Source organism: Coenobita brevimanus, chromosome 70 (genome assembly GCF_032717465.1).
Source record: "Coenobita brevimanus isolate Jiangsu-jjx chromosome 70, ASM3271746v2, whole genome shotgun sequence".
NCBI lineage: Eukaryota > Metazoa > Arthropoda > Malacostraca > Decapoda > Coenobitidae > Coenobita > Coenobita brevimanus.
In genome coordinates, this window is record NC_137023.1 from 24,289,628 (window position 1) to 24,309,519 (window position 19,892).

Genomic DNA, 19,892 nt, shown 5'->3' on the forward strand with positions numbered 1-19,892 from the left:
CATCAAAGACAATAGTACCAATAGCTGACTTTTCAGCTGACACTAGTGAAATACATGAGGTAACACCAGACGAAGTGAACATTTAAAAATATGAAATGAGGGATGGTTCCCTGAGAGGATGGAATGGTAGCAGATTTACTGCTGGATGGTGGAGTAGAAGTACAAAACAGGCTCGTCCACTTATTTATTCAATGTATAAAAAAAGAAGAAAATTCCCAAACTATTGTTTAATGCAATAGTTATTTTACTTTCCAAATAGGCAACTCAAAAGATCTTAGTAACTATCGACCCATTATCTTATTATTAGTCATTTACAAACTCCTCACTAAAGTCCTTTCGAACAGAACAACAAGTTTGGAAGAAAACCAACCTTGTGAACAGGCAGGATTCCGAAGCCAGTATTTGACTACTGATCCTCTACATACAGTGAATCAGCTAATTGAGAAAACTATAGAATATAATAAATCACTGAGTTTAGATTTTGTTGATTATGGAAAGGCTTTTGACAGTGGAGCACATAGTAATTAATTCATTGCGAGAACTAAGCATACGTAAAGAGGGAACTGCTACAGTTAAATTACCAAAAAAATAAGAAAAAAGAAATTGAGAAGGGCATGTGTCAGGGAGATATAGTTTCACCACAAATTATTTACAGCATGCCTAAAAAGTATTTTCAGAAAGCTAAACTGGATGAACAAAAGAGTAAACATAAATGAGAAAAGCTAAACCATTTAAGATTTGCAGCTGACATTGTCCTAATCTCAAAAACAGTAGACACATTGCTAGATATGTTAAATGACCCGAAGAGAGAAGGTCTCAAACTAGAGCTAAAGATGAACTGGAGTAAAGCTAAAGTCATGTTTAACCCATCCCATCCAGGTGACATGTATACATGTCCTCCCGGGGCCATCTGGGGGTCATGTATACATGATCTAGTAATCTGCGTCATTGTTTGAATACTCAGCTGATTATTTCACTACCCACACCCGCTGGCAACCCCCTATGTGCATCCCAGTCACGCTCCACTTGCCTGCGTACCTCCTTGATGGATAGGCCTATGCGTAAAGATATTCCTGTGTTCCGACCCTTGGCCGACCGACCGCACCCTCTGACTTCCACTCCTATGAAGTCCAAAGGCCCTCAGAGGAAAGGCTTTAGTGCTAGTGCAATAGGGAGGGAGTTAGATGTACCATTATCACCAATTGTGACTAGGGAAAGTGACTCCTTTGAAGAACCAGACTTAGCCATGTTGAGTATGGAAAAATATGCCTCAGAGGAAGAGAGTGACTGTGAATTCGGCACTGTGCAGCGATATTTTCCGTCTCCAGGATCATCAGCCTTTCCTGGTGATGAAGGATCAGATGTAGTTGATGATCCTGCAGAGGGTGATATACGCACAGTGGAGAAAGTGACGGGGAGGTAGAGAGTGAGGGAAGCGAGGAGGCTGGCGGGAGGAGAAAACGCCTCAGGCTGAGCTGCCGGGCAGGAGAGTGGCATAGGGTGGAATATTCCACCCATACACCATCACCACCAAGTTCACCCACACGGCCTGCATCACTTCATTTGTCACCACATGCATCACCACGCTGGCCTGCATCACTCCAGGCCTGACCACACCGACCTGTCTCACCACACCGACCTGCCTCACCATGTGTATCACCACGCCGATCTGCCTCACTTCAGGCCTCACCATGTGCCTCACCACACCGACCTGCCTCACCATGTGCCTCACCACGCTGACCTGCCTCATCCCCTGCATCACCATGCCAACCTGTCTCACTTCAGGCCTCACCACACCGGCCTGCATCATTACAGGCCTCACCACTCCTGCCTGCCTCACCACGCAGTGCACCACACTGGCCTGCCTCACCACGTGCCACTTCTCCACAATCTGGCCCATCTGGATAAGTTGGTGCAGGTGCATGCCGGCAGGCACGTGCCCAGCGACGCCTTTCACCAACACCATCACCACCATGATCACAATCACAAGCTTCATCACCTGCCTCATCTAGTGGTGAGTCGGTGGAATTGCCACTACGCCGCCATGCTAGGGTCCGTGGCAGGGCATGGGGCAGGTCACGTGAACGACAGGCAAGGCAGGAATCATGGACTGGTAGGTTTGAAACCTTTGTGTGGGAGGAAGGGATGGGGTTTGAGCCTGAAATATCTGTTTTTGAAGACACAAATGTAGGTGTGCAACCAAAATTTCCCTGCAACAGAGCTTCTTCTGCAGTGGACTTCTGCCTTGTTTTTTTCACAACAGCAGTGATGGAGTTCATTGTGAAAGAATTGAACAGTTTCAGGGATTTCTGCTGCAATTGGGCTGAAACCACACACGTGAGAGAGAGTGCAAAAATGAAGGAATGGACTGCAATGAGTGTTAGCAAAACGTATGCTTGGCTAGCCTTGACAATGTTGATGTCTCATGTTAGGAAACATAACATACATGATTACTGGCTCGTGGACGATATTGCTGCGACGCCAGTATTCTGTAAGTATATGCCACATGACCGATATCTTGATATCTTGAGGTATTTACATTTTTCCACCAGTATGGGCCCACATCCGAACGATAGGCTGTGGAAAAATTTTTTTAATTGTAGAGATGATGAAGGAGAAATTTCGATCATTCTTCAGGCCACTTCAGAAGGTTGTTAATGACATGTTGCTTGTTTTGTTCAGGGAATGTCTTGCTTTCATCCAGTACATTCCATCTAAGGGACATCGTTTCGGAATAAAGTTCTTTGTCTTGTGTGATTGCAAGACTGGGTACGTGCTTGATTTGATTGCATATACAGCGTGTGATGTGGTGTTGTCAAAGGACGAACCCCATGGTTTCTCTGGCTCTGTGGTCAGGTACTTCAGTGGCACTCATATCCTGAACACTGATAATTATTACACGGCACCAAGTCTTGCAAAGTACCTGCAAGAACACCAAATTGGATCATGTGGCACTGTCCGTGCAAAGAGGAAGCATTGGCCATCCTTCCCCAAAGCCACCGTGAAGAGGGAATGCAGGACCTTGCAATCAGGTAAACTCCTGGCAGTTCACTGGCATGATAAGAGAAAGGTGAATGTCCTCTCCACGGTCCTCAAAGGTAAGTTGATTGACACAAGCAAGGTCGATAGAAGAACGAGGCAGCCAGTCTTCAAGCCTGATGCTGTTCTGGACTATAACGTGAACATGCAACTCATCGATAAATCAGATATGCAGATCGGCACAATCAACTGTCTGAGGAGGTGCTGTAAGTGGTATAAAAAGGCATTCCTACATGTACTGGACATCCGTGTACGGAATGCCTTCAATCTGTACAAGGTTACACAGACCAGCACATCCCTCGGACAGTTCGAGAAGGATGTGTTTTACGGCCTTCTGGAGAGGTTTGGACAGGTAATTACTTCCATGAAATGTAGGCACAGTGTACAGCAAGTGCCTGACCGCCTGCAGTGCAGGGACTACCTCAGCAGGCATTTCCTGGAAATATTACCTCTCACAATTGCAGGCAAAGAAGCCTTCTGGCATTGCTCTGTTTGCGCCAATTCATCGCACCGACCACAGCAACGCTGTATGACAAAGTGGTGGTGTGCTGAATGTGAGATTGCACTGTGTTCTGACTGTTTCTTTGATTTTCACACAAAGACCGAGTGGTAGGAGTCTTGGAATTATGAATAAGTTAGTTTTGTACATACAGGTGTGTTGTTTTTGTTGAAAGAGATAATATGATTTCACTGCTCTGCATATATTTATGTGAATAATGGAGGCAGAAAGTATGTTTCGTGATAAACTCGCAGCCTTATTTTATTTGGGAAATATTTGTTTATACATATTTATGTTGAAAAATTATAACTCAAAGGAAAGAGAAAGTCACAGTGATAAGTATTTCCGTTTCTGGGCAGTACATAAATGACCACCGGTACTTGGTTCGCATTTTTTTATTTATTTTTTTTTCCAGTAGTACTTGTAGTGGTAGTAGCGGTGGTAGTGTGTGTAACAGGTGTGGTAGTACTAGTAGTAGATGTGGTAGTTATAATAGTAGTAGTTGTGGTAGTGGTAGTAGTACTTGTAGTAGTGGTAGTGGTAGTAGTACTTGTAGTAGTGGTAGTTGTAGTATTAGTAGTAGTTGTTGTAGTGGTAGTTGTACTTGTACTTCTAGTAGTAATAGTATCATTTCTAGGAGTTGCAATACCCAGACTTCTACTCGATCACCAATGCCAGAATCGAGCAACAATCCTAGCCAAACATACATTTCCGTGTGTGTGTGTGTGTGTGTGTGTGTGTGTGTGTGTGAGAGAGAGAGAGAGAGAGAGAGAGAGAGAGAGAGAGAGAGAGAGAGAGAAAGAAAGAGAGAGAGGGAGAGCAAGCGAGAGAGTGCGCGAGTGTCTGTCTGTCTGTCTGTCTGTAACGAGGAAGATGAGCAGCGTGAGTTCAAGGTTGCTGCTACTGTGACCAGTCTTCATTCACCCAATACGACTGATTATGGGAAAATAATCACGGAAACAGTATTTGTAGTGTATTTTGGTGTCCTGGAAGTGTCATCGAAGTGATATAAGTGTGGTGGGCTAGTGTAAGACATTGTTGTGTCACTGAACCTTCGCCACGCATATGGACACTGGCAAAAAAACACCAAAAATTGCTCTCATTCCCCATTCACTCCCCCTATCTGCACTTTACGACCATCTGATGCCATCAACTTGAAATCGAAGGATTGTTGAGTAATATGAAACCTCATTTGTTGCAATTGGTTAAGTATTAAGAGAGATATGAAGCTTTAAAGACAGACGATTTTGCCGATTTCTGTCGAGAATACCCGGCTGTGGGGAGAGCTCGCAACAACATCTGCCGGATGGGAGGGGTTAATCCACATACTCCAAAGAGCGTCATGAGAATAAGCGATGAAATTCTTGAAAAAGTCGAGGAGTACAATTACTTGGTTCAAATACTAAAATTAACGAGACACCATGAAACCGAAAGAAAAAGACGCATTACAATTGGATGGAAAGCTCTTGGTAAACATACTCATAGAGAAATTATGAAAAGTACTTTGCCGATATGTATGGAACGAAAAGTGTATAACTGAATGTATAATTCCAGCTATGAAGTACGGTTGTGAGACCTGGAAGCTAACAAAATCTATGGAAAATAAAGTAATCCGTTTTCGGAGAGCCATTAAAAAATCAATGTTGAGAATATCTTTAAGAGACAGGAAAAGATCAATTTGGGTGAGAGAGCAAACTAAAGTCAAAGACATTTTAGAAGTTATAAAAGAACAAAAATGGAGGTGAGCAGGCCATGTAGCAAGAATAAGAGATAATCGACGGAGCAAGAAGCTGACTGAGTGGTCACCAAGAGAACGTAAGCAGTGTAGAAAAAGGCCAGATATGAAGTGGAGAGATGAGATAGAGAAATTTGCAGGGAAAACATGAGAGAGATTGGCCCAGTCAATGAATTCGTGGAGAAGGTTAGGGGAGGCCTTTGTTCAGCAGGGAACTTGTAATGGCTGCTGCTGCTGCTGCTGCTGCTAATATATATATATATATATATATATATATATATATATATATATATATATGTTACAGGTTCAGTCCTAGTTTTCCTGTATCTATCTATCTATATATATATATATATATATATATATATATATATGTTACAGGTTCAGTCCTAGTTTTCCAGTATCAGATGGTCCAGCATCTCTTTTAGTCTGGACAAATTTACGAGAGCGCACTTGAAATATCCGCACTCACCAGACTAGTTTACTGGGCGGCCACAGATAGGACTGAGTGTAGCACAAGCTCACTTCTATAGCTTACACTGCATTTCCTGGTGGTGATCTCTGGTTTGTGTCCGATTACTATCTTATTTTATTTGCATTAATGGTACCTATGGTTTCTAAGAAAGATGCAAATATCAGTTATTGAGTTAAGCATTAACATCAGTCTATTTCAATACACACCAAACATAGGCAAACGCTAAGCTGTTGCAACTCTCCTCCACACGAAGCCCCCCCCACCTCCCTGCACACCTATCCAAGTGCATAATGGCCCTTACCTCTACCCAATATTTTCCTGTAAATGTGGGCGTAAGGAGAACGCCCTAAGGACACAACCTGGATCATTCAGAGTCCTAGAGCAGGTCGCATTAAGATCATTGAAATTTTTTTTAAATAATTTTCAAAAAAAAAAAAAAAACTTAAGACACAGCATTCACCTATCAAATGGCATCAGTTCAATATAAGACACTTAAGTATGTGAAATTTCATGAATGTGTATTCAACACTTTCTGAAATCTGAACCAGAAAGGAAATCTCAACGCCCGGGCAGCCTCCCTGTTGCCCAACTCTACGGACGGACACTTATTGATCCCAGTGATAAAAACACCCTCCACTGACTTTGTCAAGTGTAGTGTAAAAAGGCATAAGGTTAGGGTATTCTGATACCAGACTGTAGGACGCTGATGTGAAGGGTGAAATCAAGTCGTTAATGACTTTTAGCTAATTTGTAGGTGACTAATGGAATCTGGATGATTATGTAACAGAACCAAGTTTGTTGTCTCCTTCGACGAAATTATATACATACATACTGTATATATATATATATATATATATATATATATATATATATATATATATATATATATATATATATATATATATATATATATATGAAAGAAGACACCAATGGTCAGGGGCCCGCACACCGTTCCTTCCAAGAAAAAAACAATACAAAAGAGAGCCAAATTCAAGATCCGTTCATTTCGAGATGCCTGGACACACTGTGTTTGAAAGACTGGGGATCATAGGAAGTAGGAAATGCAGACAGAGGGAGACAGTTCCAGAGCTGACCTGCTGCATAAATGAAGGACTGGGAGTAACGGTTAACTCTTGCATTAGAGAGTTGGACAGAAAAGGGATGAGAGTTTGTTGCTAGATGGGTGCTACGCACCCGTCGTAGAGGTGAAGGGATACAAGCAGTGACCATTGAAGTTGCGATAAAAAAGAAATAAAGTTGGAACAGTGCAGCGAAGAGACAGAGATTGAAGGGAGCCAGTAAGACGAGGAGAGTTAATGAGACGGAAAGCCTTTGACTTCACCCTACTGAGAAGAGCTGTATGTGGGGAGCCTCCCCACATATGAGAGTTGTAATCTACACAAGGGGCGAATAAAGCCCGTGTATAAAGTCAACAAGTGTGCAAGGGTAAAGAAGATACGGAGTCGACTTAGCACACCCAATTTCTTGGAAGCAGATTTTACAAACGATGCAATATGATCATTCCAAGATAAGTCCTGAGTGAATGAAACTCCAAGCATGTTAATGGATGATGCAGGATTGAGCTGCGTATTATTAAACATTAGAGGGTACTCTTGTCGAAGATTATGTCGGGTTGATAGGTTTAAAAATTGAGTTTTTGGTGTATTAAAAACAAGATTATTATTACCCCAGTCAGAGATACGAACCAAGTCAGACATTAGGTGTGGAATAGCCTCATCTCTTGTTTATTAAAGTAAATGCTGAGATGGACGTTGCGAGAACCGAATGGAAAGGTGAAAGGTGGAATCATCGGCCTACAAGTGGATAGGGTTAGATATACAGCTTAGAAGGTCATTGATGAATAAAAGGAAGAGAGTTGGTGATAGGACAGAGCCCTGAGGAACACCACTGTTGATAGATCTAGGAGAAGCACGATGGCCGTCTACAACAGCAGCTACAGAACCACCAGAAAGGAAGCTATAGATGAAAGCATAGATAGAAGGATAGAATCCGTAAGAGGGCAGTTTGAAAAATAAAAATTTATGCCAGACTCGATCGAAAGCATTTGAGATGTCAAGTGCAATGGCAAAGTTTTCGCCAAAGTCTCGAAAGGAGGATGACCAGGAGTCTGAAAGGTAGTGAGAAGATTGCCAGTGGAGTCCCTGACGGAACCTATACTGATGATCAGAAAGAAGGTTGTGATAGGAAAGATGCTTTAAAACCTGTCTGTTAAGAATTGATTCGAAAACTTTTGAGACACAGGATGTTAAAGGAGTTGGACGATAGTTAGAGGCTTGGGAATGGTCACCCTTCTTTGGGACTGGCTGAATGAAAGCAAACTTCCAACAAGAAGGAAAGATACAATTTGAAAGACAAAGGTGAAAGCGTTTACCTAGGCATGGTGTAAGAACAGAAGCACAGTTCTTGAGGACAATGGGAGGGACTCCATCAGCCCCATATGCCTTAACAGTATTAAGGCCAGTGATGGCAGAAAATACATCAGCTGAAAAAATTTTAATGTCTGCCATAAGGAAGTCAGAGGAGGAAGTGATGAAGGAACAACTCTGGAAACATCTAAGGTGGAATTGGAGGAGAAAGTCTGAGCAAAGAGATCTGCTTTATCAGGAAAAGAAATAGCTACAGAGCCATCAGAGTAGAAAAGAGGAGGGAAGGATGATGAGGTGAAGTTGTTAGAAAGGTTTTTGGCAAGGTGGCAGAAGGAACGGGAAGAATTCGAGTTGGGGCATTGAGAGCATTTAGTACGGATGTAATTATTTCTAGCAGTGCAAAGAACAGATTTAGCATGATTCCAGAAAGAAACATAAACAAGATGTGATTCAGGGGCGAGTTGGCTCTGGTACCTTTTGTAGGCCCTCTCCTTGTTGCGGACAGCATTAGAACAAGCGTGATGAAACCAAGGCTTTCTTGCATTAGGCAGAGGATATGAGAAGGGAATGTATGCTTCCATCCCTGAGAGAATAACCTCCGTAATATGCAAAGCACACTCAGATGGCTCCTGGCCATGGAAGCAATAATCATTCCAGGGAAAATCAAAGAAGTACTGCCTGAGGACCTCCCAATCCACAGCTCCAAAGTGCCACAGTCAACGTTTCTTTGGGGGGTCCACAAGCCACACTGGAGTGATAGGACAGGTCAAGGTAATAAGGTTGTGATCAGAGAAGTCCAACGGAGAGGAAAGATTAACAGAAGTATTAGTTGTAAGGAAGAGGTCAGGTATGTTGGAGCTCTCTCCAAGGCAGTCAGGGATATGGGTAGGGTGGTGCACAAGCTGCTCTAGGTCATTAAGGATAGAAAAGATGTAGGCTTGTTCACCAGGTGGATCAGTGAAAGTAGAGGAGATCCAAAGGTGGTGGTAAATATTGAAATCTCCGAGAATGGAGATTTCAGGGAAAGGAGAAATGGAAAAAATGTGTTCTATCTAATGCCAGACGCCTCAATCCTGCGAGCGATGGCTACAAACAAATCACCTCCATGTCGCCCTGTCCCCCCTCAATTCACTGCCCTCCCCCTAGCTCACATCCCCTTCTCTCATATACCTCTCCACTCCATACCCTCATCTCATCCTCGACCTCCCCCTCCTTCTCCCCTCCTCCACCACAATCATGTACACTCTCCTAGTTAGTCTTTCGGTCTCCATCCTCTCCACAAGGCCAAACGACCTAAATGTATTTCTCCTAATGCTTTCTATCACATCCACATCCACACCACAACATTCCTTAACATCCAGTGCCCTACCTCGTACCTCTTTTATGACTACATCCATATACAGATTGAGCAACCACGGAGACATGACACACCCCTGTTTCAATCCAACGTTCAGATTAAAAAAAGAAATCACTTAGTTTGCTATCCATGCACACTACAGCCTTAGCACCCTAATATATACTCTTCACGGGATCAAAGAACTTCCTATTTACTCTATATACTTTTAATATTCTGCACATTCCTTGTCTATCCACCCTGTCAATGCTTTCTCCAAATCCATGAAGGACGCACACAACTTTTTTTCCTTCTCTAGGAATATTTTTTTTTTTCCACTAAAGATCTTGGGATGAATATCTGAACTACACAACCTCTTCGCTTCCTAAAACCTCCCTGTTTATCTCCAGCTAATTCATCTGTTATTTCCCTAACTCTGTCAATAAGTACCCTGCCATATTCTTTTCCTATTACAATAGGATGACAAATGCCCATATGATTTCCACATAGGCTACTTATTTTTCCCCTTTTCCTATGTAGAGGGGACTAATTATACATGATTTCCAATCCTCCGGGACTCTACCTTCCTCCCAGACCAATCTTCATATCTTCCATATCCATGCAGCTACTATCTCTCCCCATGCTTCAGCATTTCACCACACACTCCATCAATTCCTGGGGCTTTCCCCATATAACTGTCTTCATTGCTCCCACTGCTTGCATCCTACTGATTTCTTCCTTCCTTCTCACCTCCTTGCTTCTCCCAGCCATTCCCCAGCCACTTCTTTGCCCTCCCTATCTCATTCTAGTAGTTCAGTTTCTGTTCTAGGAGCTGCCTAGCATGGGCCAACCAGCCTACTGCAGTTGTCCTCTCTTCTTATGTTCTTATGCTCACTTATACTCGCATTACTTTCATTCTCTATGTTTAACAGTTCTTTAAAGTATTCTCTCCATCTGTTCACTTTTTTTCCCGTCTCCATTATCAGTCTCTCATTTTTATCCTTCACTCCCTTTCTAACTTCTTTATCATCATCTAACTCTCTCTCTACCTCCTTCCAGAACATTTTCTTACATTCCCTCCACATTACTCTCAAGTTCCTTCCAAATTCCACATCCACACTCTTCTTACTCTCTCTTACTAATCGTTTTACCTCTCTCTTCCTCACTGCATATAATTCTCTCTTCCGTCTCTCAGTTTCCTTCATTCATCTGCCTCACATCCACTCATTATATGCTTTTTTCTTTTGCGCCACAGCTTTCCTCACGTCTTCATACCATCATGCCGTTCCTTGCACCCCCTTACGTCTTCTCTTCACGCCACACACCACCTCACATGCTGCACAGATTTCTTCCATGATTATTTTACACACACCTTCCTCCTCCCCCATCTGCTCCAGATCATATTTACCCAATTTCTCCTTCACTTTTTTTTTTTTTTTACGTGTCCGACTCTGGGCAAAGGCTTCAGGGCCTATTTCTTGGGGGCAGTGGCCTATCCCAAGGCCCAGTAGTCCTCCTACACCTCCACATGTCACCACTTCAGCGCTAACACCCACCGTCCATATTGAATACATGCTAGGGCTGTCTCATACAGGACTGGTGTACTGGTATTAGCGGGGGGTATTTTTATGACATGTCGGCGGGTCATCTGGTAGATCAGGAAAGTCTGCATTTAGGAAATTCAGTCCTTAACCCGCCCCGTCCCGACGACGTATGGGTACGTCACCACGATTTGCATTTGCCAGTCCCGGCGACGTACCAGTACGTCGTGCAATTGCAAGGTCGCTAATTTGCACAATTTTCGATTTTCGCACGTGATTTTTCGTATGTATACACGGGACACCTTCTTCTATTCCTGTACAAGATACCAAGCAAGGACAATGCCTTACACTGCATAACCTCCCCCCTCCCCCCCTCACGACATTGTCTTGGCAAAGGACCTGTTACCAGTGACCTGGCTAGTAAAGTTATTCAGGGCCAGAGTGATTCCCCAATCGATGACAATGTGGAGGACAATGTTTACATAGCATTAGAAGAAGAAACAGCCAGAAATAATGATCAGGTAGTGTGGCAAAAATAGGTCAGGTATGGTGATTAGTTAGTGAGTGAAACAATGCTTATAATGCCTTTATTACTGCTTGAAAACCAATATACTGTCATACTACATATACATTCGTACCAAGTAAATAAATAAGTACCGTTTATGAGTGGATAAAATAGTTACCCTCCCATAGAACTCGTTTTCTTTGGTGCCAGCATGTTAGAAAACCCACTCAGGTAAGGAGGAACTCCTACCTGGAATGGGCACTTTAAACCTCAGGTGAGCGATTTCTCTATGAATTTTCGATGTTTCTCACCAAAAGCGAAGGTTTTAGCCAAAAAAAAAAATTTCGAAAATACCTCGGGACTGGGGGATGTCGGAGGTGCGGAAAGCCTCGGGACGTGACGGGTTAAACTGTTCCCTGCCCCAGCCCGGATTCGATCCTGTGTCCATCAGAACTGCAGGCCGCCTCTCTACCGATTCAGCCACCACCTCCCCCATAAATTATATTCAGGCTTTTTTTTTTTTTCATCCCCTTGAAAGCTTTCCACTCCCGTTGTATGGAATAATTCCTCCTGTCCTTCACTTCTTCTATTCCTCCATTGCACTTGAACCTTGACTTACACCACAACCATGCGGTGATCTGAAAGTCCACTCCCCCAACCTCTGTATGCTCTTGCAACCATTACGTACCTTCTTATTCTTAAATAATCAGTCATTGCCTTCCGTTCATTCAATTCACCATGCACCCTTCTCATCACTTGCCATCTATGCCTGTGGATCATTTTGTGCCTAAGGAGGGTATTGGCTAACACCAACCCCTTCCCTACACAAGTGTCCACTAGAGCACTGGCATTCTCATCTACTTCTGCAGGCACACCCCACGCGCCAACTACACCATCCACATCCACATTCCCTACTTTTCCATTCATATCTCCAATCAAAAACACTCTCATTCCTCTTAGACTATTCTGTGCAATCATTCCCCATTTGTCCAGAACTCTTCTTTCACTCTGCTTGCACTGTCTTGCATTGTCACATACACACACACAATGGCCCACGTTTGTAATCCTACTTTCAATCTTACCCACACAATCCTTGAACCAACTGATCCATACTCTCTTATATTCTCCTTCCATCTATTGCACACAGCAATACATACACCCTCTTTTGCCCTCTCATTCTCACCCTACTCACACGTATATGCCCCATCCATACTCCCACTGTCTCACACTCTCAACTCATAGTCTCAGTTAATCCACATATGTCCACTTTTGCACCCTTAAGCACCTGGACAATCTCTCTCTGCCTTTCACCTCATCATTCGCATCCTGTACATTCCATGTCGCTATCCAAATCATGTCCTTTGTCCGGTCCTTGGTTGTCACCTGTTTGTCCGTCCTAGTCCGAACCTTTTTGTTTGTAATTTTAGTTAGTTGTTTTCCTGGGAGGGGCATTAACCCTCCGCCAACCCACTTGTTGACACGGGAACAGGTGTTAGTTGGTAATAATGTAAAAGAAAATTATTTGGCTTGCCACTCATTGTAGAGCTACCCCAAAGTAGACAACCACTACAATGAGTGGGTGGATGATGGACGCCTCCACCAACCACCTGAAGTTCATGAGATGAATGAAGACACCGAGTGCATAGTGAGCCTGAATGGTCAAAAACGGAGAATGTGATTGTCCTCAAATCATAGGTAGTATGATGAGTAAGGATGGAAAGTAATGATGCAAACACAGAGGCGGTCATTAACCCGCGGCGTCCCATCGACGTTCTTTAACATCCACATGTTTTGTCACTGCCAATCCCGTCGACGTACATAAACGCGAAAAAATTGCAAGGTCCCTAATTTGCACAATTTTCAATTTTCGCGAGTCATTTTTGGTACGTATACACGTGACACCTTCCTCAACAAGATGCCAGGCAGGGACAATGCCTTACCCAGCATGACCTCCTCCCCCCCCTGCATGCCATTGTCTCAGCAATTCACCTGTTATGAGTGACCTGGCCAGTATAGCCATGTCATGCCACGGTACGAAATTCAGGGCCAGAGTGATTCCCCAATCAATGACAATGTGGAGGACAAACTTTACATAGCATTAGAGGAAGAAACATTTAGAAATGATGATCAGGTAATGTGGCAAAAAAATGTCAGGTATTAGTGAGTGAAACAATGCTTATAATGCCTATATTACTGCTTGAAAGCCAATATACTCTTGTACTACTTATAAATTCGTACCAAGTAAATAAATAAATACCGTTTATGAGTGGTGTGAAATAATTATCCTCCCATAGAACTCGTTTTCTTTGGTGCCAGCCTGACAGAAAACCCAGTAAGGTAAGGAGGTACTCATACCTGTAATGAGTATTTTAAACCTCAGGTGAGCGATTTCTCTATGAATTTTCGATGTTTCTCACCAAAAGCGAAGGTTTGAGCCAAAAAAAAAAAAAATCCTAAAATGGTCGGGATTGAGGGGAGTCAGTGGTGGAAAAGTGGTCGGGATGGGGCGGGTTAAAAGAAATCGGGAGGCGAGGAGGGAGGAATTATAATTGCAGGACAGTATTGTGATTCCCAGTCTAACGTGAACGTGCTTCTTGGGGTCTGAAAGAAACAAATGAAGATTGTGAGTGGCAAAGCTGAGTTTTCTGTGAGAAACATCTGGAGTTACGTGAAGAGACAGACAGACAAATCTGGCATTTCAGAAGCATTTTGGCATTGACATGGATATGGTGTAAAGTGTTAGAATTACTTTGTGATGGAAAGAGACTGGCTATGCAGGTGCATGCTATTGAACTGGGAGGGAAGAGCAGGAGGGGGAGTCTGAGGATGAAGTGGAGAGGTACGTAAATGGGATGTGTGTTTATACTTGGAGGGAAGTCAGCCTGACGGCGGACAGGGTGACCTAGTGATTTATTCATGGCCTTTCCCTCCCGGATGAAGGCTTCTGGCTAAGACTGGAAATAAAATGTATGCAACATTTTTATTATCATTTCATTTGGCCCCATCCATTTCCTGCTTCCTTTCTTATTAAGAAATTGTGCACTATAATCATTGATTATTAGACTTGATATTAACATTCAAACATTATTACAAGCAACCAGAGGTTTCCACAATATATTCTACAAATGCCAAACTCCACCATGACTGTCAGTGAATGTAATAACTGAAACTCCTGAACCTGATAATTACTGCATTCAGTATGAGACGTCACCAGTTAATGAAAAGTGGGAAATATGAATACATACTATTTTAATAATATTGTTCACAAAATTTTCCAGTAAGTTCGTGATAATTGTTGAGTATCTTCCTTATTCTAATCTGAAGTAAGTAAACTCTAAAGTGAACCATTTAGTTTATCATGTAAAAATAATGTTTCCCCTGAAATGCTAAAACCCTCGTAATGAAAATAAACAATTAGTCAAAAATGAATAAAATCTGTTTAAGTAGAGCAACTCCATCAAGTGAATAAATTGTTTTTACAAACTTTTCGAATTCTCCTTTATAGGGAGAGTTATTACGAGCGAGCAAGCATAGCAATACGATGTTAACGTTCGTCTGAGAAATGAGCAGCCTGACATGACACAGCCCAACTGCAATGGTTTTCAGAGGCTAATAACTCTTCTACTGTGTGAGATAGAGAAGAGATTTTTTTCAGAAGGTAGTGGATACATTATATAAATTTAGTTTTTAGCTATATATTTACTCACGAGACCAAAGAAGTGCCTGGGAATCCCAGCTTTCTAAGGGAATGTACCAAGGGCTTCATTTGACATGCGCCACCATGAAATCCATTTTAAAAAGATTTCTTGTAACACTGTGTTTTCTTCTATGAATGCTGACAATTAAATATCGGATATTATGCTCATAATTTTACATGAAAGTTGTTTCTACACTTAGAGGGTGAAATTAGGAAGTGTGTGTGTGTGTGAAAAAAAACGAGAAAAAGTAAATATTTTAGTTCAATTATGCGTTTGTTATTGTTCAACTATCCCACCAGAACTGATCAAAGCTTACACCAAGATGAAATTATGATGATAGGCGTATGTGCAAACGTCGCTTTCTCATTTTGCGCTCACAAACCACACTTTACTGGTTGTATACAAGGTGTTCCGGCACGTTTTTTATTTTTTTCTTGGGTACAATTGGTCAATCAGTCTTACTGGGAACATCGGATCGGGTGCCTCGTGAAACGACTCGGCAACGCTGTATCATCGCAATCCCCCTAAATAAAACAAGGTATTACGGCAGGTTAACATTAGGCTAGGCCTAAGTTGACTTAAGGTCAAAAGATGGCTTTTCTGATGATTTTCTGGGGTGATCAGTCGAAATGTTTCATCTGTTCCCGAATGAAGGCGCACGTTGCTGAATCATTTTTTACTTATTTCATTGATGCCAGTGTGGATGGATGACTAAGTGTTCCCGAAGATTTAAAAAAAAAAAAAACACTTCCAGGACTTGACATACAATATTTTGGAGGTAATTCTATGGCATTTTGTGTGTGTGTGTGTGTGTGTGTGTGTGTGTGTGTGTGTGTGTAAGAAAATGCTATATTAGCATGGGCCAAATCCCAACCTTCACAGAGCTAATGCTACTGATGACTTCATGCGTCAGTTATAAGGGTAACATTCTGCCCGTTAAGTCATCAGTTAGGGTAACTTGCTATAGTAGGACTCGCGCACGTTTGCGGCTGTGGTGTGGCCCGCACCTGTGTACAGTGGTGCCACGTTTCCCCAACTTGCGATGTGAAACGGAAGCTATTTATGTACAAGGCATCACAAATTCGATAAATTCAGATGAATAAAACATACATTTGTGTATTTTGATGGATGAATCAACAGTAATCTTATTATGCATAAAATATTTATACAGTAACACAGAAACATGGCATACATATTGTACAGTGTTGCTAAAAGAAATTGTAGTCACTTTTAATAGTTTTTAGCGTAGTTTTAGGGTGGGTAATAATATCACAGTTATGGATATAAGATAATGAGCCTGAAAAAAGAAGAAATATGCCAATATCCAAAGTAAAAGAAATAATTCATGTAATTCTTGTGAGTGGCAACACTTACCTCTGGCCTAAGATAAAGTACGTACCTCCGTAGACCGAAGCATATCTTGTACAGGTGTTGCTAGGAAAAAATGCTCACATTTACCGGCTTTTACCATAATTTTAAGGGCGAGGAATAATCACATTTATAATCATAAGCTAATATGTAGGACAAAATAGTAGGCATATGCCAATACCGAAGTAAAAAACAAAAAACATTATTCACTCGCGAGCGGCAACACTTCCACACCCAGTCTGTGAGAGAGAGAGAGGCAGGAGAGGGGCATGCATTGAATGCATTGTCAGCATCACTAAATATAACAAAACCAAATTAACAAATGAGAGCACAATTATAAATAACTTATAAAAGGATCAAAAGTACTCAGGGTGGCTCACATTTCCCGCCAGGAGAGAGAGAGAGAGAGAGAGAGAGAGAGAGAGAGAGAGAGATAACGGTATAGAAAACGTGGCAACACTGTACACAGGTGCGGGCCACACCACAGCCGCAAACGTAGGCAAGTCCTACTATAACGGATGAGAATTAGACCCATATTGATATTGTTATGTCCTCACCCCACACTTCCACAGGCTCCAACAGCAATAATACAGTACAGGAAGGACGTTGCCCAGTGAGTTGTTCTTCCTTTGAGCAGCCTTTAGGTGTGCAGTACACAGAATCAGCTCAGGGGTCGAAACTAAGCACTGTCTTTATCTTTCAAATAATTACACTTTATGCTTTCCAACTTCACTATTCTCACAAGCACTGGAGCTATACATACTTTACTAACTGCAGTTACACTTAATGCTAGACAACACTTCACTGTTTTCACAAGTACCGTAAATATGCGAACTACACCAACACTGCACTAGACTCAAACTGAACTGAAAACTGACTGAACTTGAAATAGTCTCTTCCCCATCCTTATATAAGTTTGCATTACTCGAGAAACTTCTACCACAAACTCGATGAGGCAACATCTAATAGTTACCATCTCTGAGAAAACCAAAACATGCCAGAGTCCTCTTACATTAAATAACACTCTAAATCATTTACCATACGAACTTAAATTACACAACTAAACAAGCAATCACATAAATAAAACATTATAAAGAAAAAGAGAAGAAAAATTAATGCATACCTTACAAAATAACTACACTCACGAACAGCAGGCAAACTGACAACTCTGACTTGTACCGGAACCAGCCACCATAAACATTGGGAAACATCGATAAAACATTTGGCTAACTAGCTGGCAAATCTCATTTCATATTAGTATATTACCGGTATCTTTTGCTAAAAAAAAAAAAATGAGTTTCATAATCACCAAGTAAATCTTGTACAGTTCCCTGTATATTCTGTATACACAAAACAGTAAGTTTGCATTTTCTGAAAAATTTAGATTTTTTGTGATGTATGTAATTATGAAATCGTTCCAGCTATATTTCATAATTTCTGATGTAAAATGCTTTTGGTTTCTTTCATAATCTTACATTTTTCCCCAAAGATGTGAAAGAGAGGAAGCTGGTGAGCGTGGGTCGTGAGGAGGGGCTTACTGGTCACTACACCTTGACGCAAGTGGAGGACAGCGCGGTGGTGCAGTGCTGGGCTAAGAACACAGTGGGGCGACAACACACACCTTGCACCTTCACCCTCACCATCACAGGTCAGTAACATTAACACAACACTTAACACCCAGGATGAATAAGGCAAAACATCTAAATGATGGTCTTACATGCGTTCCATTGCCAAGAAGTGACTGGTCGTCATGTGACCATGTAATGCCATCAAGAGACGTAGGTTAGTTATCTACCCTTAAAAATACTGGACAATGGTAACTTTACCCTCCCTATCCCGGCAGATTTTTATCCAATGACCTCCCCCAACCTCGGCAGATTTTCGATTTTGTTTTCCCTGGTTAAAATCTCTACTTTTATTGAGAGACATCGAGAATTTATGGAGAAATCGCTCACCTTAGGTTTAAAATACCGGATACAGATAACAGTGCCCCTACCTTACTGTGTCTTCTATGGGGCTGGCTCCAGAGAAAACGTGTTTTATGGGAGGGGTGACTGTTCCACACTACTCATAAAAGGTATTTATTTACTTATTTGGTACGAATTTTTATGAACTACAAGAGTATACTGGTTTTCACACGGTTATATAGGCAATGTAAGCATTGTTTCACTCACCAAACACAACAACATACCTCACCTTGTTTGGAGACATTACGTGATCATCATTTATGACTGTTTCTTCCTCAAATGCTACATAAACTTTGTCCTCCACATTGTCATCGATTGGGGAATCTCTCTGGCCTTGAATTTCGTACCGTGCGTGACGTGTCTTTACTGGCCAGGTTACTGGTAACAGGTGAATTGCCAAGACAATGGCGTGCAGGGGGGGGAGGTCATGTGGGGTAAGGCATTGACTCTGCTTGGCATCTCATAGAGGAAGGTGTCCCGTGTATATGTATCAAAAATCACGCACAAAAATGAAAAATATGAAAATAACGGGCCTTGCAATTGCGGCACGTTTATATACGTCAACAGGAGTCACAGTGACAAAACGTTCGGACGTATATATACATCAACGAGAATTGGAGGGTTAACGTAGCTTAACCTTGTGCCCCTACACCTGGAAGGCGGTAAAGTAGGACTGGCTGTCACTATATATATATATATAACAAAGAAAAAAGAAAAAACAAAGAAAGTTGAAATACAAGGAGCTTAATTAAATAAGCTTATCAACAAGAGAAAGAGACAAAAAAAAGGAAGAGAAACCTTCATCACAACAAAGAAACCATAATAGTAAAAAGTTTGAAACCGGTCTGAAGAAAAGTGACACTAGGAGAGCAATGAATTGTATCACTGAAAGACAAAAAAGGTGATGCCATCAAATGCAGATATAGGATGGTGAAGAGACTTGAAGAGTTTTATAAGAATTATATAGATCAAAGACAATAGTATCAATAGCTAACTCTTCCTTTGACACAAGTGAAATACCTGAGGTAACACCAGATGAACCAAACATCTTTCTTAAATGTATGAAAAGAGGGAAAGCCCTAGGAGAAGATGGAACAGATGCATATTTATTGTCGTTTGCAGGAGTAGAGGTACAAAACAGGCTCGCCCACTTATTTACTCAGTGAATATAGAACATTCCAAAACATGGTGTAATGCAATAGTGATTTTGTTTTACGAGAAAGGAGTTTCAAAAGATCTTTGTAACTATTGACCTATTAGCTTATTACCAGTTAATTACAAACTCTTCATTACAGTCCTTGTGAACAGAACAACAACAAATTGGGAAGAAAATTATCCTTGTCATCAG

The 19,892-nt window shown here is 41.7% G+C and overlaps 1 pseudogene; it reads left to right on the top strand.

Moving 5' to 3' along the window:
* The window catches only part of LOC145406403 (hemicentin-2-like), a 664,782-nt pseudogene extending 646,549 nt beyond the window's left edge, over positions 1-18,233 (top strand).
* Positions 18,234-19,892: the final 1,659 nt, after the last annotated feature.